This window comes from Mustela lutreola, chromosome 4 (genome assembly GCF_030435805.1).
Source record: "Mustela lutreola isolate mMusLut2 chromosome 4, mMusLut2.pri, whole genome shotgun sequence".
Classification (NCBI taxonomy): Eukaryota; Metazoa; Chordata; class Mammalia; order Carnivora; family Mustelidae; genus Mustela; species Mustela lutreola.
In genome coordinates, this window is record NC_081293.1 from 154,540,969 (window position 1) to 154,566,187 (window position 25,219).

The window sequence follows — 25,219 nt, forward strand, 5'->3', positions numbered from 1 at the left end:
GGACACTGAGATCATGACCTGAGCCGAAGGCAGTGGCTTAATCCACTGAGCCACCCAGGCGCCCATCTGCCAGCCTTCTAAAGCTAATGAACAAACCTTGGAATTTCTGGCTGCTTCTGTGGGTTTGCTTCTGCTCTCTATGTGATCGTTTCTAGCAATTCACATTTGTTTTGTTTTTTAAGATTTTATTTATTTATTTGACAGAGATCACAAGTAGGCAGAAAGACAGGCAGAGAGAGGAGGGAGGAAGCAGGCTCCCTGCCGAGCAGAGAGCCCAACGTGGGGCTCGATCCCAGGACCCTGGGACCACGACCCGAGCTGAAGGCAGAGGCCTTAACCCACTGAGCCGCCCAGGAGGCCCAGCAATTCACATTTGTATCTGTTTACAGACATCTTGTGGCAGAGATTCCCAACTACCTACCCAGTGTTTGTTCTCACCTTTTGTCAAGGGAAGCAGTGTGTCCTGATTAAACCCAGCATTCCAGGCTCCTTCGCACACAGAGTAGCCATATGACTAAGTTCTTGCTATTGAAATATAAGTGAGGTTGTTGGATGGAGCTTCTGGGAAAGCTTCTTAAAAACCATACTGACTAGAAGCATCTGGGTAGCTCAGTCAGTTAAGTGTATGACTCTTGGTTTTAGCTCAGGTCATGATCCCAGGGTCCTGGGATTGGGCCCGGAGTTGGTTCTGCACTGAGAAGGGAGTCTGCGTGAGATCCCCTGCCCCTCCCCCTGGCTTGTTGCTTGCTCTCTTCCCCACCCATAAATAAATAAATCTTAAAATAAAACGAAACAAACAAACAATAAAAACAACCTTACTGATTCAACCACTGGGCACCAATTTCACTTGGTTTTTCTTTCTCTCTGCTTCTAAGCGCTCAGTGTGATAGCTGGAGCTCCAGTAGCTATCTTATGAACATGAGGATAAGGGTCATACTCTAGGATGATGTCCTAGAACAGTCATATCAGCTCTGTACTGCCTACTTGGAAATTCTCATTTTGGGAGCAAAATTAATTCCCATATTACATAACCACTGCTTCTCTGGTTTCCATTACTCATGGTCAAATGCAACTCTGGTATTCTAAATAGTCATTTGGTATAATCTTTTATTTGATTTGCTCAACATTTTACAATTGTCTTTGAACAGAAGCCATACAACTGAGATGGGTACAACTCATTCAGGTTCCCTGGCCTGGATATTGAAAGATTAAGTTTTAGAGGCTCCACCAAGCTGAATTATGCATTATGAAACCTGGGAGTGAGTGGCAGGGCAGGTCCTCCTCCTCCAAGGTAGTATTGGGAAGTCCACAGGGTAGAATCAAGGGTTGAGATCTAAGAGTTTGCACAACAGAGCTCTCAGCCTGTTGTCATGGCAGCAAGGAGAGAGCCGCAGCAATAAGCTGGAACAAATATGAGGCTTTCTCCTGCCTCTACACTGGATCTTATAGGCCTCCCTGTTTAATCAGGCCCCCTGAATCTAAATATCAAGATCTTCTGGCAGGTGTAAATTATTCTGTTATCAGCCTACAGACACCCCACGGTATCTGCCTTTCTCACCTGGCTTGGCCTAGGAATGGTTTTCTTTCTTTTTTTCCTTTTTTTTTTTTTTTTTTAAAGCTTTTATTTATTTATTTGTCAGAGAGCAAGAAAGAGAGAACACAAGCAGGGAGAGCACCAGGCAGAGGAAGAAGGCTCCCCGCTGAGCAAGGAACCTGATGCAGGACTCAATCCCAGGGCCCTGGGATCATGACGTGAGCCGAAGACAGACGTTTAACCAACTGAGCCACCAGCATCCCTAGGAACGGTTTTCTAGCATTCCTTCCCCACCTCTACACTAACACTAGTGGAACTATCACTGCCATTGTGAGAGAACAATGGGCTCGTGGTGGAGGGCATTATTCCTCAAATTAGAGACTCCCCTCCACTCCACTCCCCCTTTTATTTTGTTTCCCCATACCATCATTTGATTCATAAAAATAAAGTGTTCACCAAGAGGAAATGGTTCTAGATCACACAGCAGGTCAACCACATCCCGAAACATCTTTGTAAAGTACCAACTTCCAGAAGCAATTTATAGATGCACAACTCTGAAGCAAACTCAAGATTAAGGCAGGAAGAGAGAAAGAAAGAGAAGAAGAAAGAAATGGGTTCAAACTTAAGCAAGTCTGACCTACTAGCCTGGCAAATAGGTGAGCCTATTTCCAAAAGAACATTTTCTATATTCTGTCAGTTATTAAATTAATGACCTGTTCTATGCCCCTTAGTACTGCTGTCATTTTGGCAATATTGTAGCTTTAAACTTTTCATTCTTTTGTGGTTTCTGAAGCTGAGCTGGAGCCAGCTTTATGAACTACATTGAACTCAAAGAGCCCCCTTGGTATGATAGATGGCAATGCCACCACGAGCAGGTGCCTCCCCAGGCCACCATGCTAAGGTACTGGCAGAGGGCTGATGAGGAAGGAGGTGCTCATTCTGTGTTCCAGATCCCACGTCTCTTCTCCTTCTGACCCAAACAAGACCAGGAATTGCTAAGGGCCTTATAATGGCTTGAGTTCCTGGTGTCTCAGCATTGGCCCCTGGCGGCCTCACCTAAAGAGTCCTAGGGCTTTTTTTTTTTTTTTTAAGTTTTATCTATTTATTTGACAGAGTAAGACTCAGCTAGAGAGGGGACACAAGCAGGGGCAGAGGGAGAGGGAGAAGCAGGCTTCCCGCTGAACGGGGCTTGACCCCAGGACCCTGGGATCATGACCTGAGCTGAAGGCAGATGCTTAACTGACTGAGCCACCCAGGCTCCCCAAGAGTCTTGTGGCTTTTGTAGGGTCTCTGTGCCCATATGGTGCTGCTACTCTGCTTTGGCCCCTGTCCCAGAGTCACATCAGACCCATCCAGGGGGTGTCCCAGCAACACAGAACACCTAGGGCTGTCCCGGGATCTGCCATCTTTTCAGGCATGCTTAGGTGACCCCTTCTCTCTGACTCCCACCAGCACCGACAGCCACACTGGGATGGGTGGACCTGTCCCTGGGGCAGATGGACTAGTGGCATTTGTCAGAATCCCTTCAGTGGGGGCATCTGATCTCCACACATCGGGTCACAGTAGCACAACTACTGAGCATTTGGATCACTTGATCCTTCTAAACTTTGGTTTATTGATGCATAAGATGGGACTAAATAATGGTCCCTTTACATGGCAGCCATTATTTTTCCCCACCTACTACAAGAGGTGGATGGCTCAGGGGAGAAGCATGAAATCTGTAATGCCAAATTGCCTAGGTATGGTCAAGTCCTGCTTCTGCTCCTGAATTCCTGAATAACCATGGCAAGTTGCTTGAAAGCTCTGTATCTCAGTTTCTCCATCCGAAAAATGGGAGAAATAATGACGCTGCCTGATGGCGCCATCCTGGAGATTAAGGGACCTTGTAGAGTACTAGGGGAGCTGGTAGAGTACTATGCGCAGAACAGAATGAGCGCTACAGTATTTGCCAAGCACAGTGACCAGCTCTGTTACCCTTCACCACAGAAGTTCATTATTTATTCCTATTTACAGATAAACTGAGGTTTAGAACAATTAAAGGATTCAAGCATTAAGTAACTGCTCTTGTGTGCTTTTAGGACCTAGAGGTTTCTTTCCTTTTCTTCCTCTGCTTTGAGAAGTCCTGGATCCCAAGGATCAGGGGTCATCATCACTTCACTTCACTAACTGATGTCAGACCTATGGGCTTTTTCTTCATACCAGGAATCTAACCCGAAAATCCATTCCTTCATATTTTCCAGAGCTAACTCCCATCAGCAATCCCACACAGGGGGCCCCTTCCTCCTGGGGTCACATCAGTCAGGGTGTCCCCCAGGCTCCACAGGGCCAAGCGAGGTGTCTCCCCACAGAGAGAGGAGCTCGGCTCCTGCTGAGAGAGGCCCCCCAGACCGGGTAGGACGGTTTGCTCACCTTGGGCACTAACCTCGCCAGTGTGCAGGAGTGATCATGAACTGTTTCCTTTTCTCTGCAGTTCACGCTAAATAATTAGACCCAGCTTCGATTTTATCTAACTACCTTAGATTTCCTGGCCTAGGTTCCCGGCTCACAAAACTGAATTTGCCTTCTGACACTTTGTTCTCCACATTCTTTAAGAAAGAAGTATGATATCTTCCTTCTGAATGGTCTAATTCTGGACATGGAGTTCGTGTCTTTTTTTTTTTTTTTTCTTCCCACCGTGACCTTGGCCGCCTTCTCTCAGCTTCCATCTGACCTTCAAGTTTAGCTACTCTGGAGCACACGAGAGTGGTTCTCACACCCAGCAGCTAGTCGCTGGCGTCAGGGGATGGTATTTATCTCCTCTTCCCTGAAGTTGAGCAGGACACACCTGCAAAGTGCCAGGAGAGTTTGGTCTTGTTTCTTCATCTTGTCCCCCCAGAGAATTTGGTGTGGGAATGGATTCTCTACCAGGCGACAATTCTCAAAATATATTCCAGTTTGGAGAAGCACACTGTGAAATGTCAGTCTCCTTTCTAAGACAGACCAGCCCTTCTCCTGTGCGCCCCCACCCAGAGGCAACTGCTACTACTAAATTTTGCTTTGCCTTCCAGAAATACAGGCCCATGTGCATATCTTGAATAACCAAGAGGGACCACAATATACACACTGTCCTGGACCTTGATTTTTTTCATTTAATAATATACCTTGGAGATCTTTCCATAGGAAAATAGGTAGGTGTCTTTCCTTCTTTGTAATGGTTGCACGGGATTCCACAAGATATGAAAGTAGTTGTATTGGCTTCCTATTGCTGCTATAACAAATTACTACAAATTTATTATTTCTAGCTTGGGAAGTCAAAAATCCAAAACTGGTCTCATTGGCCTAGAAGCAAGGTGTTGTCAGGACTGCACTCCTTCTGGAGCTGTGAGGCAGAATCCACTTTGGTGCCTTTTCCAGCTTCTTGCAGCTGCCCTAATATTTTTGGTTCACGGCTCCAGTTAGCAATGCTGTCACCTGACTCTGTGTCTGTTACCACATCTTATTCTTGCTCACTCTGACCCTCTTGCCTCCCTCTTGTGATTACATTAACCCACCTGGGTCATCCAGTATACTCTCCCCATCTCAAGAACCTTAACCAAATTACATCTAGAAAGTCCCTTTCGCTATTAAAGTAATAAATGCGTAGATACCAGGGATTAGCCTCAGAACATCTTTGGGAAGGCCCTTGTTCTGCTTACTACAGTTTTTGTTACTCACTTCCTACATCTGGATTTTTATTTTATTTTATTTTTTTAAGATTTTATTTATTTGTCAGAGAGAGAGAGCAAGAACACAAGGAGGCGGAGCGGCAGACAGATGGAGAAGCAGGCTTCTGCGTGGGGCTCGATCCTAGGGCCCTGGGATCATGACCTGAGCCAAAGACACTTAACCAACTGAGCCACCCAGGCTGATTATAAGCAGTGTTTCGTGATTATCCCTGTGTGTGTCAGAGTAGAAGCAGTTCCTAGAGAATGAATTGTAATTTCAAAGATATGTACATTTCAAATTTTGATAGATCTTTGTTCTGGTAATTTTTTAGAACTTTATTTTACTTGAGATAGTCTGATTGCACAATTATCATAAAACCATTTAGAAGGTAAAATCATTTTACTTTCTTTTGAGTTAGTCTTCTCACTGACTGCTCTTACCTATCATTACTAGCGCTACATTCTTGATTTCACAAAGGCCCCCAATCTCAGGCAATGGTTTTAGAAATATGGAGCTATGTTAATTTACTGGCTTAAAAATCTAATACTTAAAGCTGTGGCTACTTAAATTTAAAGTAAATCAAAATTGGGCACCTGGGTGGCTCAGTGGGTTAAGCCACTGCCTTCGGCTCGGGTCTTGATCTTGGGGTCCTGGGATCGAGTCCCATGTCGGGCTCTCTGCTCAGCGGGGAGCCTGCTTCTCTCTCTCTCTGCCTGCCTCTCTGTCTACTTGTGATCTCTCTGTCAAATAAATAAATAAATAAATAAATCTTTAAAAAATAAATAAATAAAGTAAATCAAAATTAAATATAATTAAATATTTAGTTCCTCAGTCCCACTAGCCATATTTCAAGTACCCGCTAGCCATATGTGGCTAGTAGCTATCATATTAGACAGGGTACATAAAGAATAAATTCCTTCATTGTAGAAGTTCTATTTGACAAAGGTGTTAAGAGTGATCTTTTGCTCCTCTACCAAATTAGAACCTACCCATCTCCTGCACCTCACTTAGGGTAATTCCATTAAATTAATTAACATTTATTGAATGCCTACCTTGTACAAGACCCTAGATGATGATTTTTTTTTTTTTAAAGATTTTATTTATTTATTTGTCAGAGAGAGAGCGAGCGAGAGCGAGCATACGCAGACAGAGTGGAAGGCAGAATCAGAGGGAGAAGCAGGCTCCCTGCGGAGCAAGGAGCCCGATGTGGGACTCGATCCCAGGACGCTGGGACCATGACCTGAGCCGAAGGCAGCTGCCCAACCAACTGAGCCACCCAGGCGTCCCAATGATTTTTTTTTTTAAGGCCCCTGTCTCAGGTAGGTCTCAAATCAATAGAGGAAAGCAAGAAGTGTTTCCTGAACTTGCCGCAGGAATGCCAACTAACTATGACTGAGAAAATAACCCATATCATAGTAAGATCCAAGGCAATTTAGGAACACAAAAGAAGAACATACAGTCTGTAAGGGATCCTGAAGACAAGAATATAGAGGTTATTTTCTCATCTTTAAAAATAGCTTGCAGAAAGGATGAATACCCAACTTTTGTATCAACATGGACAGGACTAGAAGAGATTATGCTGAGTGAAATAAGTCAAGCAGAGAGAGTCAATTATCATATGATTTCACTTATTTGTGGAGCATAACAAATAACATGGAGGCCATGGGGAGATGGAGAGGAGAAGGGAGTTGAGGGAAATTGGAAGGGGAGATGAACCATGAGAGACTATGGACTCTGAAAAAAAATCTGAGGGTTTTGAAGGGGCAGGGGGGGGGGTTGGGGGAGCCAGGTGGTGGATATTATCGAGGGCATGTATTGCATGGAGCACTGGGTGTGGTGCATAAACAATGAATTCTGTTACACTGAAAAGAAATTTTTAAAAAATAGCTTGCTCATTGTCCAGTTTTCTAATGTATTTGAAATATTGAAATGTTCATGGGTACTTTATTTGTAAATAACAAACTGACAAAGCATTTCAAAGGCTCTTAATAAGGCATTATAGAGAAGAGATTACAGTACAGCCTCTGGAGTTGGGCTATAGGGGTTCAAATTTGAACTCTGCTATTTGCTAGCTGTGTAACTTTGAGCAACTTACTTGACCCTTCTGGGCTGCCGTTTTCTCATCCCTCAAATAAGCACTTCTTTCACATGGTGATTGTGAGGATTAAATGAGTTCATGTCTGAAAGTGCTTGGAACAGGTCCTGGTGCTCATTGAGTACTAAGTGTCAGCCATTGTTATTATTTAAACATGAATAACGATAATGATGGAATTTCAGCCACCTGGATAGAACTTCAGTGTTCACTTGGTTCTGAACCAACCATGGAGGAGTTGAGGCATTTGTAGGAATCCCCCCAGGTTTTGCTGGTCAGTGGGACAGATATGACATATACATGTCCAGGCCCTTGCCTGTCCTCCTTGGATTAGGGTTAGGTTAGGGTTAGGGTTAGACAGTGGCACTAAGGGAATTTGCTTCCAGAGAGACTGGCTTTCCTCTCAGACATGGACAGAGGGGATTCTACACTCTTATGGCAGTTAGTTGTGGCCCCATCATTCCTAAATTTGGCCAATTTGGCCAGTTTGGCACTCTGAAGTTGTCTATTATTGGTGATTGTACTCAGAGAGCAAAGAAGGGAGAGCAGAGAGTGAGAAGGAAGATTTCCAACCTCAAGATTTTTGATATATTTTTAAAAGATTCTATTTATTTATTTGACAGAGATCGCAAGTAGGCAGAGAAGCAGGCAGAGAGACAGAGGGGGAAGCAGGCTACCCAATGAACAGAGAGCCTGATGTGGGGGTCGATCCCAGGACCCTGGGACCATGACCAGAGCCAAAGGCAGAGGCTTTAACCCACTGAGCCACCCAGGCACTCCCTAAATCATTCTATTATAATACTACCCAAATCAGTCAGCTTAATTCCTATCAAAATCCCAGTACCATTCTTTTTACAGGAATTTACAAATTGACCCTAAAATTTATATGGAAACTTGAAGGACCCAGAATAGTCAAAACAATCTGGAAAAGAAACTTGGAAAACTAATTCTTCTTAATTTTAAAACTTACTATGAATTTAGATGGATTAAGCCAGTGTGGTTTGTCTTTAGACTCTAAATTCTTCTCTTTTTTTCAGTTTTATTAAGAAGTATGGGCTCTCAAAGGGGCACCAGGGTGGCTCAGTTGGTTAAGAAATATGGGCTCTGGGGGTGCCTGGGTGGTTTAGTTGGTTAAGTGACTGCCTTCAGCTCAGGTCATGATCCTTGGAGTCCCAGGATTGAGTTCCGATCCCGTGGTCCTCCCCCTTCTCATGTTCTCTCTCTCAATCTCTCTCTCTGTCTCAAATAAATAAATAAAATCTTAAAAAAAAAAAAAAAAGACGTATGGGCTCTCAATTCTATTCCATTCATCTATATGTATCCTCAATTCAAGAACAATTGAAAGCCTAGAAATAAACCCTATGTTTATGGTCAACTGATTTTCAACAGGGTACCAAAGCAATTCAATGGGGAAAATAATAGTCTTTACAATAAACAGTATTGGGAAAACTGCCTAATAATAGCCACATGAAAAGAATGAAGTTGGATCTCTATCTCACACCATATACAAAAATTAATTCAAAATGGATTAAATACCTAAATATAAGAGCCAAAACTATAAAACTCATGTAAGAAACATACAAGCAAAGCCTCCATGACCTTGAATTATGCAAAGGTTTCTTGAATTTGACTCCTAAAGCACAAGCAACAGAAGAGAAAAAAGATAAACTGGACTTAATCAAAATTAAAATTAAAAAAAATTTTTTTTACTTCAAAGGACATCATCAAGGGAAGGAAGAGACCATCCACAAATGGGAGAAAATGTTTGCAAATTATATATGTGATAAGGGATTAGTAACCAGTGCCTATAAAAAAGACTCTATAAAAACAACTCAACAATTAATGAATGGTCCAATTTTAAAAAGCAGAAGACTCAAATTGGCATTTCCCCAAAGAAATGGCCAATAAGCACTTGAATAGATGTTCAAAATCATTATCTGTCAGAAACATGCGAATCAAGGGGTGCTTGGTTGGCTCAGTCCATGGAGTGTGTGACTCTTGATATTGGGATTATGAGTTCAAGCCCCACTTTGGGTGCAGAGATCATATTTTAAAAATTAAAATTAAATTAAAAAAAAAAGGAGGGGCACCTGGGTTACTCAGTGGGTTAAGCACCCAACTCTTGATTTCAACTCAGGTCATGATTTCAGGGTCATGAAATGGAGCCTTTGTGGGGCTCCACGCTGGCTGTGGAGTCTGCTATAGATTTTCTGTCTGCTCCTCCCTCTCCCTCTTTCTCCCTCTCCCCTCACCTCACACCCTCTGCTTGGCTCTTATTCTCTCTCTCCCTAAAAAAAAAAGGGAGAGGGATACAAATCAAAACCACAATGGGATACCATTTCATACTCACTAAGATGGCTATGATTAAAAAAAAAAAATAGATAATAATATATGCTGACAAGGATGTGGAGAAGTTGGGACCCTCATACATTGCTGGCAGGAATGTAAAATGGTATAGCCACTTTGGGAAACAGTTTGACAGTTCCTCAAAATATCAAACATAGAGTCCTAATGACCTACCAATTCTACCCCTAGGTAGGAACTGAGTTGTTCCACTCCTAGTTCAATTCAATGTGAGCAGTATGAATGAGAATTGAAAATATAAGGCCAGGGATGCCTGGGTGGCTCAGTTGGTTAAGCAGCTGCCTTCAGCTCAGGTCATGATCCCAGCTTCCTGGGATCGAGTCCCATATCGGGCTCCTTGCTCCGCAGGGAGCCTGCTTCTTCCTCTGACTCTGCCTTCCACTCTGTCTGCCTGTGCTTGCTCTCTCGCTTGCTCTCTCTCTGACAAATAAGTAAATAAAATCTTTAAAAAAAAAGAAAAGAAAAGAAAAGAAAAGAAAATATAAGGCCAGACAGGAGCATCTCACTGGCTCAGTGGGTGGAGTATCCAACTCTTGACCTTAGGGTCATGAGTTTGAGCCCCATGTTGGGTATAGATATCACTTAAATAAATAAAACTTAAAAAAAAAAAAAAAAAAGATGGGGCTCCTGGGTGGCTCAGTCAGTTAAGCATCTGACTTTTGATTTTGGCTCAGGTCATGATTTCAGGGTCATGAGATTGAGCCCCCAGTTGGGCTTCGCACTCAGCATGGAGTCTGCTTGGGATTCTTTGTCTCCCTTTCCCTCTGCCCTTCTCCCCTCTTGTGCTCTCTCTCTCTCTAAAATAAAATAAATTAATCTTTTAGAGAGCAAGAGCACAAGCAGGAGGGGCAGAGGGAGAGAGGGAGAGAAAGAGAGAATCTCAAGCAGACACCACACTGAGCACAGAGTCAGACCCAGGGCTCAATCCCATGACCCTGAGATCATGACCTGAGCTGAAACCAAGAGTCGGATGCTTAACCGACTGTACCATGCAGACACCCCAAATTAAAAAAAAAAAAAAGAAAGAAAACATATGCCCACACAAAAACTGTATAAAAATGTTCACAGCAGCATTATTCATAGTAGACAAAACGTGGAAAGAACTCAAATGTCTATCAACTGATGAATGGGTAAATGCAAAGTGGTATATCCATATAACAGAACGCTATTCAGTGACAAAAAGGAGTGAATTTTTTTTTAAGATTTTATTTATTTATTTGACAGTCAGAAATCACAAGTAGGCAGAGAGGCAGGCAGAGAGAGGGGAGGAGGCAGGCTCCCTGCTGAGCAGGGAGCCTGATGTGGGGCTCGATCCCGGGACCCCGGGATCATGACCTGAACCAAAGGCAGAGGCTTTAACCCACTGAGCCACCCAGGCGCCCCAAGGAGTGAATTATTAATACACACGATGATGAGCCTTGAAAACACTGTGCTAAATGAAAGAAGTCAGCCACAAATGACCACATATAGTATGACTCCATTAAATTAGATGTCCAGGGACGCCTGGGTGGCTCAGTTGGTTAAGCAGCTGCCTTCAGCTCAGGTCATGATCCCAGTGTCCTGGGATCGAGTCCCACATCGGGCTACTTGCTCCGCAGGGAGCCTGCTTCTCCCTCTGACTCTGCCTTCCACTCTGTCTGCCTGTGCTCGCTCTCACTCTCTCTCTCTCTTACAAATAAATAAATAAAATCTTTAAAAAAAAAAAAAAATAAAATAAATTAGATGTCCATAATCAGCAAACCTATAGCAACAGCAAGCAGATGGATGGTTGTCAGGGACTGGAGGAAGGAAGCAATGGGAACACTAATGGCTATGGGGTTTCCTTTGGGAATAATAAAAATGTCCTGGAAATACTGTTGATGGTTGCACAACTTCATAAATATACTAAAAGCCATTGAATTATATACTTGAAAAATAAACTTAAAAAATGGCTGAGCAGTTAGAATGTAAAAGAAAAGGGGGAATCATTTGGAGAGAAACATGATTGCTATGGGAACTTCATCAGAAAGGGCCTTATTGGGGCGCCTGGGTGGCTTAGTCGTTAGGTGTCTGCCTTCAGCTAGGGTCATGATCCCAGGGTCCTGGGATCGAGCCCTGCATCGGGCTCCCTGCTCAGCAGGAGACCTGCTTCTCCCTCTCCCATTCCCCCTGCTTTTGTTCCCTCTGGCTGTCTCTCTCCCTGCCAAATAAATAAAATCTTAAAAAAAAAAAAAAAAAGAAAGAAAGAAAAGGAAAGGAAAGAAAAGAAAGGGCCTTATGTAAAATGGAAGGCTGTTGGAGAGAATAATCCAGCACATCTTGGTGCGAGTCAGAGAAGTGCCTTATGATGACAGCTGCATTAAGTCGACCAAAGGGAATGGGGCTGCTGGACGATATCCCCTCCTCCAACTCTCCCCATGTTCTCTGGCCTCTGCATTCATTTGCTAAAACCTTAATATAGCACAGGAAGGAGCCACTGATTAAAACCCGACAGAGAGAGGGCCAGAAAAATAAAATTTACTTACAAAGTAGACACCAAATGTCAGGAATGCACGTGCAAAAAACTACATGCCTCCTTCATTCCCATAGTGAAGATGAGGTTTCTATCCAGGAACTGGAAACAGACTGTCTTTCTAGGCTGCTATACCAGACTACCATAGCCTGAGTGAATTTTAAAAAGTTATTTCTTGCAGTTCTGGAGGCTGGAAAGTCCAAGATTGTGGCACTGGCAGGTTCAGTGTCTCCCAGACAGTGCCCTCTCACTGTTGTTCTCACACGTCAGATGAAGGAGCTCTCTGAGGTCTCTTTTCCGAGGACAGTAATCCCACAACTGGGGCTCCACCCTCATGATCTGATCAGCTCCCAAAGGCCCACGTCCCAATATCAGCACCCTGGGGATTAGGTTTCAACATACGGAATTTTACCAGGGGCACAAGCATTCAGTCTAAAGCAAAGACCTTGTTCCTGCTTTGTACTTGTAGAAATCTAACTTCCTTTGTGGTTTGCCCCCTGTTAATTACATTAGACTCCGGACTGCCCTCTTTGTGGTTTATTTAAAGTAGAAAAAAGAAAAAACAGAAAAAGAAAAGGCACTGGAGATACAATACAGATCACTACGGGGTGGGGGGACTTACATTCTAGAGATTAAATGACAGGCTATCCCCCACCCCTCCCCCGGGGGGTTTATAGATACTCATTAACTTTTTGTTATAGCCTTATGAAATTGCTACTATTATAATTTCCATCAACAGCTTGGAGCACTACCGCTCAGGGAGGCATCATTACCCATCTAAGCTCACACTGCAAGGGAAGGGCCACAATTTGAACCCAAGCAACTAAATCTAGGTACTGAGCAACTAACCACAATGTCCACAGTTCTCCAACAGTGTGCCCAGGTGCCCCAGAGAACCAAAGGGAACTGTGGCTGAGCAACAGGAGTCAGGAAGTGTGCATCTAAAGGCAGGAAGGTATATATGGTCTAGATTTATGTCAGCACGGTAACAACAGAGGAGAGGACCCCTCTAAGAGGCACCATGTTGTTCAGACAGGCTAAGTCTTGAAGAGTTTTCAGAGAGAGGCAAAGAATAGTTTTAATTAAATTTTTTTCCAGTAGTGAACCACATGAATATTTATACCAGAAAGTCTTCCTTCACTCTTATCCTTTAGCCATTTGGCTTCCAACACACAAAGGTCATCCTTCCAGAGTTTCTTTAGCCACATTTAAGAAAATACAAATATGCATTCTTATTTCACCTTAGTTCTGGCATCAGAGGACCTTAAAAGTGGATGCAAGCATTCTGGAAACTGAAGAAGCTATACTTTAATAAGTGGACAACTGAGAGCCAATCTCAAAAAGACTTTTCACTTCAGGACCCACTGAGAAATTGGGGTTTGGGACCTGCAGAATTGGGGCTGAACTGAGATAAAGATGACATGTTGAGCTCCTCATGCTCTTATTTCCACATAAGGACTGCAGTTTTTAATGTATCATTGTCCAGATTCATGACCACTTTCATAGAGATTGTTCCTACCATTTTCAATAGTGTTGTTGGTGTTCATTCATTTTCATTCCCTTTGTCATATTAATTGCTCAGGATGTTTGACAACCACCCCCTCCCATGCCTACAGATTAACATCACTGTCCCCTGATGTTATCTGTCTCTAACTGGTGGTTTCCCTTTTGTTATGACTAATTCTGTATTTGGGCACTTGTCAATTCTACTCCAAAAGTGGCATGGAGCAGAGAAAGAAGATGGCATATGTGTAGGCTAGGTTTATCCAAATTTTGTTCAACCCTCTGCCTTTAGGTCCTGCTGCTTGCCGTTCTTCTGTCCTCTCTCTCTCTTTCTATGTTTAACTCCTTCTGACATCTCACACCTTCTGTCTGAGCTCACTTACATTCTGACTGAAATACCCTCTTTAGAATCTCTCTGAATGAGAGTCAGCTGGTAATAAGTTATCTGTACTTTCCTTTATAGAAAGTTATTTTTGCTGGGAAATAAATAGATAAGATACATTGGCAGCTATTTTCTTTCAGTGCATGGAAAATTTAATTTCTCTTAAATGTATGTTAGGCCTTACCACTCTATATTCCATGCCTTTACTCTCTCCCATTTTTTTCCATTTTTCTTCCTTTGGCTATGTTCCAGATACTTTCTTCTGTCTAATGCTGATGTTAACCTCATATGCTGCATTTTTAGCTTATTAGTTTTATTTCTAGACATTCACTTTAGATCACATTCAAATATGCTAGATCACTTCTTACATTTTCTTTATCTGCAGACATTATCAAGCTTGTTTCTAATAATTCCAATACCTCAGTTACTTGTGGGTCTGTTTCTACTTTCTGTTATCACTGCTGTTCTTGTTCATGAAGCCTCATTTCCTTGGACCCTTGGTTATTTTTCATGTGTGTTTCTCATTGCCCTTGCAAAATAATAGGTGGTGGTTCTTCAAGGCCACGAATATAGGTGCCCCTTCTAGAGAGGATTTGTCTTCGTTGTCACATGAATAACTGCACTGTCAGTCTGGGAACACTTTGCTAAATTCACCACATAAGGTTCTTTTGGCCCACCCACATGATGTAAATTTGAGGTAAAAATCTTTGTGAGGGCCATTAGCGGTTAAAAAATAAATCTCAGGGTGGGGTTTCCCCTCACTGTTCAGCCCAGTATGAAGGCAACTTCCCCTGCTTTCCCCTGGGGTTGGGGTTAGTGTTGGTTTTACTCCTGGTTCCATCTTACCCTGGAACCCCTTCTTATTGTGGGAGTTTTCTGTTATAGTCCCAACCTGGGGTGGGGTTCTGATTTCTTTTTTCCTCCAATAAACAGAAGTTCATAGTTGCTGGGCTTGACAAATTATCTCAGGACTTAAGTGACTATTACAAACTCACCTCTCTAGTGTTCTGCTTTTGGCTTAGATATCTTTTACATTTGTCAGATCTTCCTTGTCTTAAGGGATGTATACTTTTTAATGTTTTACCCAGCATTTTTTTTTTTTTACCCAGCATTTTTAATTGCTTCAGTGGGAGGGCTGATCTGAATAACCTAGCTAGCCATGATCAAAAAGAGCTGTTTTTTAAATAGCTGCACACTTCCTTGTCATATGCATATGTCAAGGTAATATAACCACTCTCTTATGATGGACATTTGTTTCTCATCTTCTGAAGTGATAACTATTACTGTGATGAATTTCTACATCCACTGCATCACTATATATATAAAATCTCAAATATATATGTACATTCATTTTTCTGTAGAGTAAGTGCTCAGAAGTGGATTTCAGAATTAAAATGTATTACACATTTTTACTTTTTTTTTAAGATGGGGGAGGGGCAGAGAAGAGGGAGAGAGAATATCAGGCTGACCATGTGGCTGAGCACAGAGCCCACATGGGGCTTGATCTCATAGCCCTGAGATAATGACCTGAGCCTTAATCAAGAGTTGGATGCTTAGCAGACTGAGCCAGCCAGGCACCCTAATGCATTTTTACTTTTGACAGCTACTGTCAGTTAGACTGCATTGCACTAGTAATATATGAGAGTTTCACCATATCCTTCCTGAGTACTGTAACAGTGGATTTTGGAAAAAGGCAATCCTTAAAGCTATGTTCTCAAGTGCTATCTTTGCTCATATAGAAATTGTGGCCATGAGATAGTGATTGTGGTGGGAATCTTCTTGGGTTGGACCACAACTGCTCTTAAAATCACCATAAGTACTAACAGAGGGGTTCAATCATATCTTCAAGCCCATAGTATTTTCTTTTTACACCCCATAGTATCTTGACTAAAAACAAAAAACAAAAAACAAAACCCAACTCTAACTCCCTGAAGGACAGAGATCAAGTTGGAATTTAATGACAGAGCTGATTTCCCAAAGACTGAGTACAGAGAAACTTGAGCCAGATCTGAATTAGTGGGCTAAGAAATATGACCTCAGCTCTGAAGTTGTCAAGATAACCCTGACATTATTGGATATGTCGCTTCTGATAATGTGTGGACTTTGCCTAATCCAGACAACAAAAAATAATTCTTAAGCAGTATTTAGCATTACTGTTAAGGGCTGAAATGTGTCCTCCCAAATTCCTATGTTGAAGTCCTAACCCTGTCACCTCAGAATGTATTTGGAGATAGGGCATTTATTTATTTATTTAAAAGATTTTATTCATTTGACAGAGTGAGAGAGAGAGCACAAACAGGGGGAACAGCAGGCAGAGGGAGAAGGAGAAGCAGGCTCATCCTAGAGAAGGGAGCCTGATATGGGACTCGATCCCGGGACCCTGGAATCATGACCTGAGCTGAAGGCAGACACTTAACCAACAACGCCACCCAGAAGCCCCAAGACTGGGCCTTTAAAGGGGTAATTAAGATTAAAGGAGGTCATTTGGGGTGCCCCTAATCTTTTGGTGTCCTTCTAAGAAGAGATCAGGACATAGACACACATAGAAGGAATGAGACAGGGAGGGAAATACGGCCATCTGCCAATCAAAGAGACAGGCCTAAGAAGGAACCAACCCTGTTGACACCTGCTTCTTTGACTTCTAGTTCCAGCACTGTGAAAAAAAAATTTCATTCTGTAAGTTACCCAGTTTGTGGTACTTCATTAGGGGAGCCGAAGCAAATAAATAAAGCAAGGGACAGCAGAGGAACTGTTTATAACATCAGATTTTAAGTTGCTTAAAGCATTGAGTTAAAGAGAATATGGTGAGTGGAAACTTATTTGATAGCTTACTTGCCTGTCTCTGCTCTATTCATTTTAATATACTTCTAAGGAGGTCACAAAGTCATTCAATGTCGAGGTAAATAAAAAACTTTTTGTGAAACTTTCAGAACTGTGACACTTTCTTATCTTTGCTTTTTATGGAAGCAGTATGATATTAAATGGATGGCAGATAAATTGATAACTAGTATTTTCTTTTTTATATATATATTTTAAAGATTTATTTATTTATTTGAGCGAGAGAGAGCAGGGGAAGGGCCTGAGGTGCGGGGAGAGAATCTTCAAGTAGACACCCCACTGAACACGGAGCCCCATGAGGGGCTTGGTCCCAGGACCTGTAGACTGTGACCTGAGCCAAAATCAAGAGTTGGCCGCTTAAGCACCTGAACTACCCAGGAGCCCCTTGGTACTTTTTCAATATGGCTGTATGTTCAAGGCAGGGTCTCCACTTCTCTAGGTTTTGTGTTCTCCCATCGCGTAGTGTCGTGTCCAGATTGGCTCTCATGTCTGACAGAGGCAGACATCCAACGCAAATCCCTTGCTGTGTGAATGATGGTGACGATAGACAGACTGCACATGCTTCTGTGGAGGAAAGCAACCTGAGGCTCAAATCCAGTCTCTGAAAGCTCCCTCAGAGGCCAGCCCCTAGATTTAGCAAGCCAAGAGTTTTGAACTCCCTGATGAGTTTCTTTCAGTAAATGAGTAGAATTTGGCCCAAAAGGCAGTGACGGGAGATGTGTGGTAGATCTATCAATAGGCTACCTATTTACCAGCAAGTGGAAGAGCCGCCCTTTTTGGCACAACTTGCAGACTATTTACATACACTTATGGAAAGAAAATAATAATACGTTTGCTTAATAAAATTTTCTCTTGTTTATTTTACAAACTACTTATGATAAGAAAGAAAATGACATTTTACATTTTTTTGAGGAGGATTTTTCAAAAATCTTTGTTTGATTTTCTTCCACAAAGGAATTTATTTGTGTTAAGCATGGAGAAAAGGCTCAATGCTTGGCGTCTGTTTTTCCTTTATTTTTTAAATTTAATGGCCTCTTGAGTCATTCTGTTGGCATATTCTTTTGGCATATGCTCTCGATATCCATTCAAGTTACTAAAGACCTGGATGGAAATAATTTTTTGGTTGTTAATATTATACACTGACCTAGTTGCCATACCCATAACTCTTTAGAACCCATCAGAGTTCAGTGATAAAATGTAGGAAACGAACTTAGATAAGGACAAACTTAAAAAAAAATTTAAGGGGCACCTGGGTGGCTCAGTAGGTTAAAGCCTCTGCCTTCGGCTCAGGTCATGATCCCAGGGTCCTGGGATTGAGCCCTGCATTGGGCTCTCTGCTCAGCGGGGAGCCTGCTTCCTTTCCCCTCTCTCTGCCTGCCTCTCTGCCTACTTGTGATCTCCATCAAAAAAATAAATAAAATCTTTTAAAAAATTTATTAAATTAAAAAAAAATTGAGGTCCCTAATTTCAGGTATTTCTTACAAAAAAAAAAAAAAAAAAAGGAAGAAGGGTGCCTGTCTGGCTCAGTTGGTAAAGCACAGGACTCTAAATCTCAGGGTCATGAGTTCAAGCTCCACACTGGGCATAAAGGTTACCTAAAAAAGAGAGAGAAAAACCATACTGTAACCTAACTAAATAGTTTGAGATTCCTCTCAAACTTCCCACATTTTCCACTTTAGATTATAAACCTGAATAATAAGTCTATAAGAAGTACTTCACACTGCAACAATATTAATCCTTTTTATTTTTGAAATAATTTCAAAATTCCAGAAAAGTTTCAGGAACAGTTCAAAGAACTCCTATAGGGGCTCCTGTGTGGCTCACTGGGTTAAGCCTCTGCCTTTGGCTCAGGTCATGATCTCAGGATCCTGGGATCTAGCCCCACATTGGACTCTCTGCACAGCGGGGAGCCTGCTTCCTCCTCTCTCTCTGCCTGCCTCTCGGCCTACTTGTGAGCTCTCTCTCTGTGTTGAATAAGTAAATAAAATCTTAAAAAAAAAAAAAAAAGAACTCCTATATATCCATTAATCAGAGACCCTAATCAAGAACCATGAATTTTTCTAGTAACATTCTTCATAGCAAAATGGCAATACACTATCAATATGGTCTCATCTGCTGCCTTTAGTTATCATGCCTTTTCAGTTTCTGTCAATCCAGAATAATTCCATGATCTTCCTCGATTTTCATGACTATAACATTTTTAAAGACAACAAGCAAATTATTTTATAGAGTTAGGGTTGTCTTAGGTTTTCCTATAATTAGATTCAGGTTCTGCATGCATTTTTGTCAGAAATATCAGAGCAATGCTAATTTCTTTTTTTTTTTTTTTTTTTTTTAAATTTTATTTATTTGACAGAGAGAGTCACAAGTAGGCAGAGAGGCAGGCAGAGAGAGAGAGAGAGGAGGAAGCAGGCTCCCTGCTGAGCAGAGAGCCCGATGCGGGACTCGATCCCAGGACCCTGAGATCATGACCTGAGCCGAAGGCAGCAGCTTAACCCACTGCGCCACCCAGGCGCCCAGAGCAATGCTAATTTCAGGTGCTACATAATTTCAATCTGGTTATGTTACATTTGATGTTATACTTGAACAAGGTGGCCTACGTTTACTTCGCTGGAAAGCTCTTCTCTTCCCCTTTATAATTGTCTTCAGTGGGGAGTTATTTTGCAACTATGTAAATATTCCATTTGCACCTAACTTTCACCCATAAATTTTTTAGCATTCATTGACATTTCTTGCCTGAACTATTACTAAGAGTGTTGCCTAATGGTGATTTTTTTTCCATTTCTTCTACATTTAATAGTTGGCATTCTGCTATAAAAGAGCCCTTTCTTCTCCCCATTTATTTATTCATTTGTTTGTTTAAATCTGCATGGACTCAAGGATATTTATTTGATAGATTATAATCCATTCCTATCACTATCTATTTTGATGTTCAAATTGTTCCAGATTTGCCCAGTGGTTGACCCTTTAAATGGGCTTCTATATCCTTTTGACATGCCCCTATTGTTTTCTGAGTACCTCATTACTTCCTGATATTAAGTTATTTTTCCTAGTCATCTTGTCATTTTGCTCCTCTAGCCCTGAAATAGTCATTTTTTCTAAGACCCCTTCTGTTAATGAAAAATGGTCTTTAGAAATCAGGATTTTTTAGGTATGCTTACTGCTATGGGCTATTGATGCTTCCAGGATATCTCAGTGGAAAGCAGTATGACAGAACATAGATATATCTATATTCATTTTCCTTTCCATCTATTTATCTAACTAATGACATAGAGAGAGAGGTAGGTATATGTGGGTATCTATATCTCTCCGTATATAAACGATGAGTTTGGAAAATGCCTCCACTTGTGTTCAAACTCAATACAGTGTTTGTCATCCTTCTTCCATATATTTTTTAAGATTTTTTCTTTAGGGACGCCTGGGTGGCTCAGTTGGTTAGCCCACTGCCTTTGGCTCGGGTCATGATCACAGGGTCCTGGGATCAAGTCCTGTATCGGGCTCCTTGCTTGGCGGGGAACCTGCTTCTCTCACTGCCTCTGCCTGCCTCTCTGCCTGCTTCTGTGTACTCTCTCTCTCTCTGGCAAATAAATAAAATCTTTAAAGAAAAAAAAAAGATTAAAAAATAAAATAATCTCTAGGGGCGCCTGGGTGTCTCAGTTGATTGAGCGACTGCCTTCAGCTCAGGTCATGATCCCGTACTTCCAGGATCGAGTCCCACATCGGGCTCCCAGCTCCTTGCAGAGTCTGCTTCTCCCTCTGACCTTCTCCTCTCTCATGCTCTCTTGCACTCATTCTCTCTCAAATAAATAAATAAAATCTTTTAAAAAAATAAATAATACATAAAAAATAATCTCTACACCCAATGTGGGGCTTGAACTCACAACCGAAATCAAGAGTCCCACATTCCACTGATGGAACCAGCCAGGTGACCCTCTTCTTCCACCTTGTATGAGTAATTTCCCTTATCTGGAGGTGAGAAATCTGGCTCCTTAATCTTCAGTATATTTACTTCTTTGCTCAGTTCTTCTGTATGCAAAACATTCTCTAACCTGCTGCACCACTATCGAAACAACTACTTTCTGGCTGTCCTTCCTGCTTGGAACCACCTAATGGCTTTTTCAATGTACACTAAGAGGGAAGAAGGAAGGAAGGAAGGTAGGAAGAATGGGGGTGGGGGGAGTGGGGGGAGGGCTTTATCACACTAATCATAAATCAGTAGGTGAGTAGGAAGTCTGTTGATCAGGGAAAGAAAATACAAAAATTAGATCTACCTGATTGAGAAGATAGTTACTAGGTGAGGCTAGATTATGTTGCAGAAACCAACAACCCTAACATCTTAGCCATTTTAAAAAACAAACATTTCTTTCTCTCTTTTTTAAAAGATTTTATTTATTTATTTGACAGAGCAATAGATCACAAGAAGGCAGAGAGACAGGCAGAGGGAGAGGGAGAAGCAGGCTCTCTGCTGAGCAGGAAGCCCAATGAGGGGCTTGATCCCAGGACCCTGAGATCATGACCTGAGCTGAAGGCTGAGGCTTAACTGACTGAGCCACCCAGGTGCTCCAAAAAACATTTATTTCTTGAGCTCAAAAAGAGCACTATAAGCCTGAGTGGTTCTGGAAGGTGACTGCTCTTCCAAGTGGTTCAGCATAGCAATTGCTTTGACCTCATTGTCCGTTCATCTTATAATGGAGGGGAAGGCAAGGGAAGAGAGCATAAGATGCCCAGCCTAAGGGGTGCCTGGGTGGCTCAGTCAGTTAAGTGTCTGCCTTCCGCTGAAGTCATGGGCCCAGAGTTCTGGGATTGAGTCCCACGTCCGGGTCCCTGCTTGATGGGGAGTCTGCTTCTCCCTCTCCCTCTGCTGCTTTCCCTGCTTGTACTTTCTCTCTCTCTTACCCTCTGTCTAATAAGTAAATAAATTAAAAACCAAAAAACAGAAGATGACCAGTCTGAAATATTTCCTCAGGGAAAGGACATAGGTTGATTCTGTCCACTATTTATTAGTTAAAGAAAGTCGCATGACCACTCCAAATTTCAAAGAGGGAACAAGGAGCAATGCTCCCCTCTGCCCATGAGAGGAGACCAGAAAATACTGGTCCACAGAAATAATTAGACAGTTTTCTTCAAGATGTTAGGCAAAGCCAGCAATATTCAGACTGTTCAGATTCATCTCTTTTTTTGGAAAGAAGATTTATTATTTTCCTGCAGCCATAAATATTTTTGAACTCCAAGATAATTAAGATAAAAGTCACATTATAGTGATGAAGAGATCATTTTTAAGTGATTTACTTCCAACTTTACAAAGGACATGAATCTGAATTTAGAGATGGTTCACTTAGTTTCCCCTCTGAAAAAGGTAGAAATCAGGATTTTTTAGGTATGCTTACTGCTATGGGCTATTGATGCCTCCAGGATCTCTCAGTGATTCTTGAATTGTGATTTCTAACTAAGTCTGGCCAGCAGAATCCAAGCAGTGATGGGGAACCACATTTGTTATGTTTAAAAATATTAAATACAGAATGCAAACAATTGAGAAAGCAAACTGCCACTGAACTCTAAGAAACTGACGCAGACATGTGATTGAAAATATTTCAAGTGTGTGGAGGCCTGTATTAACTAAGTCAGCAAGTCTCAAACCTGGCTATACATTGGAGTCACCTTGGGAGGTCTAGAAACACAATTTGCTGGCCCCTATTCATGGACATTCTGATCAAATTGGCCCCAGGGTCGGGCACCTGGGTGGCTCGGTGGGTTAAGCCTCTGCCTTCATCAGCTCGGGTCATGATCTCAGGGTCCTGGGATGGAGCCCCACATCAGGCTCTCTGCTCGGCAGGGAGCCTGCTTCCCCACCGCCCTCTCTCTGCCTGCCTCTCTACTTGTGATCTCTCTCTCTGTCAAATAAATAAATAAAATCTTAAAAAAAAAAAAAATTGACCCCAGGGTCTACTCTGGGTAGCACTAGTTTTAAAAACTCCCCAGGTCAGTCTAACCCAAAGCCAGGGTTAGAATTCATGCAGCCCAGTCCTGACAATATTGTTTTCCATGGCTTCTTCAGCCTGCACACCACCTCCCCAGGAATCCTCCCAAGCCCTAGGTCTAGGTTATCTGCTTCTACATCCCTCTGAATTTTTTTCTGTATCTTTCTGTTGTATTCTTTACCACATTGCACTGTTTGCCTTGATGCTTTGCTGTATCTAGCTGTAAGTTCTATAAAGACAGGACATGGGGGTGCCTGGGTGGCTCATTGAGTTAAAGCTTCTGCCTTCGGCTCAGGTCATGATCCCAGGGTCCTAGGATCGAGCCCCGAGTCGGGCTCTTTGCTCAGCAGGGATCCTGCTTCCCTTCCTCTCTCTCTTTGCCTGCCTCTCTGCCTAGTTGTGATCTCTGTCAAATAAATAAATAAAATCTTAAAAAAAAAAAAAAAAAAAGAGATAAGGACATGTCATTTTCATTTATGGAATGTCCTGCTCCTGGCAGGATATCTAACACATGGTAGGAGCCCAATTAGTGGGTGTTGAATACATTAGTCGATTAGTACATAAAACTGGACTTAAGAACTTTCTGTGATAGTACTTTCTGTTCCAGTATAAAATCTATAGGTACAGACAATTCAGTCAGGGAAATGGTTTATTTGTATCCTTTGTGAATGACCGACTTTAATCTCTTGTAAAAAGAGCTTGGCCTAACCACACAATGAACATTTGTAGTAAGACATGTGATGTTTAGTGTGATTATGTGATTTCATTTGATCAAATTAGCCATATCTTCAGGAATTTTTTAAGGAGAATCAGAATAGCTTATCTATTTGCCTAAGCATAGTGAATCTGTAAGGATTTGGCTAAGACAACAAGTAACAACCATACTGCCTGCAGGGTACGGTATAAACTTATTGTTCAGGGACCTTCACAATCTCTCTCCAGCCTGCCTTTCTAACTTCTCCCAGCTGAGTATGGGTGGAAAGAGTAGTCATTGTGTTTTCGATCCAGAAACCTCACAGTTCAACTGCTGTACCAGAATATTCTGAGAATCTTGGGTTGGTTTATTTATTACTCTGGCCCTCAGTTTCCTCATCTGTAAAATGGGGAGAGAGGACCTCCCATGGTTGATTTGATGGTTTAAGTAAGATACTGCACAAGACTGTGCTTTTCCATGGGATAGCTTTGTCCTTGCAAATGCTTGTTTTTAGCTGCGAAAGAAAGCTAATGACAGTTGTTACGCTCACCTAGTTTCTCCGCTTTAGCCTAGAGGACTCTTTCTTCTCATTTCCAGACGTTGTGCTCAGTGTGCTCCTTCCCTTCCCTCTTGAATTGTGATTTCTAACTAAGTCTGGCCAGCAGAATCCAAGCAGTGATGGGGAAAGATGCAATGTGGATTACCAGATTTTCTGTAGCTCATTTCTGTTCTCATTGGAGAACAATGGGGTAGAAAAGACAGAGTAATGCCCCCACACATTTACTCACTAATTTCAATGTGCCATTTATTTTAATTATTCTCATAGTACTTCAAAGCATATTTTGTAAAATTAATAAAGTCTGAGTAATTTGAAACTTCTTCTAGTTAGCCTGCCAATGCATCTTTGCTGAGAAATGCAGTAAGTGGAATTCTGTGAGAATGATTTGATCTATGGTTCAGGGACAGAAGGATTACTGAGGAATTTTATATGTTCTTTGAGTGCCTTTCTATTTCAGGAGAAAAATAAGACAAACTCCGTTTCATAGAAGCAAGTAGAGTTATAACAGACGAATGCTTATGTAACAAAGAAGCGAATTTTTACTCTAAGCCACATTCGTTATGTTTAAAAATATTAAATACAGAATGCAAACAATTGAGAAAGCAAACTGCCACCGAACTCTAAGAAACTGACGCAGACATGTGATTGAAAATATTTCAAGTGTGTGAAGGCCTGTATTAATTTTTGCATGATTACATTTGCTTCCAGAGTTCCCTGTTGAGATTAGAGACTTATACCAGCATAATGTTATGGAAGACTGCTTCTGCACGATGCTCTGTGACGGAAGGTTTCAAGATTAAACCAGTTTGGTAAACCATGCATGCGTTCCCCTCTTGGAGATTCACAATGCATGTCTGCCTATTAAAACTTTAAGCACTCCAACAGTAAAGGTCCTGTTTAATTTTGTTTAACTCTGTCATTCCCACATTTCTTGATTGTGAAACCTTCTGAAAGGTAATCAGTATCACACATTACTAATTTTTAAGATGTTATTTATTTATTTGACACAGAGAGAGAGAGGCAGTGAAAGAGGGAATACAAGCAAGGGGAGTGTGAGAGGGAGAAGCAGGCTTCCTGCTCGAAGCCTGATGTGGGGCTCG

At 41.9% G+C, this 25,219-nt stretch overlaps 1 long non-coding RNA gene across 1 annotated transcript; it reads left to right on the forward strand.

Annotated features, from left to right (window-relative positions):
• The first annotated feature begins 1,657 nt into the window (after nucleotides 1-1,657).
• LOC131830417 (uncharacterized) lies at nucleotides 1,658-24,995 on the forward strand. The gene is made up of 3 exons (XR_009353146.1): nucleotides 1,658-2,190; nucleotides 4,582-4,701; nucleotides 24,828-24,995. It is a non-coding gene; the product is annotated as an uncharacterized LOC131830417 (long non-coding RNA).
• Nucleotides 24,996-25,219: the final 224 nt, after the last annotated feature.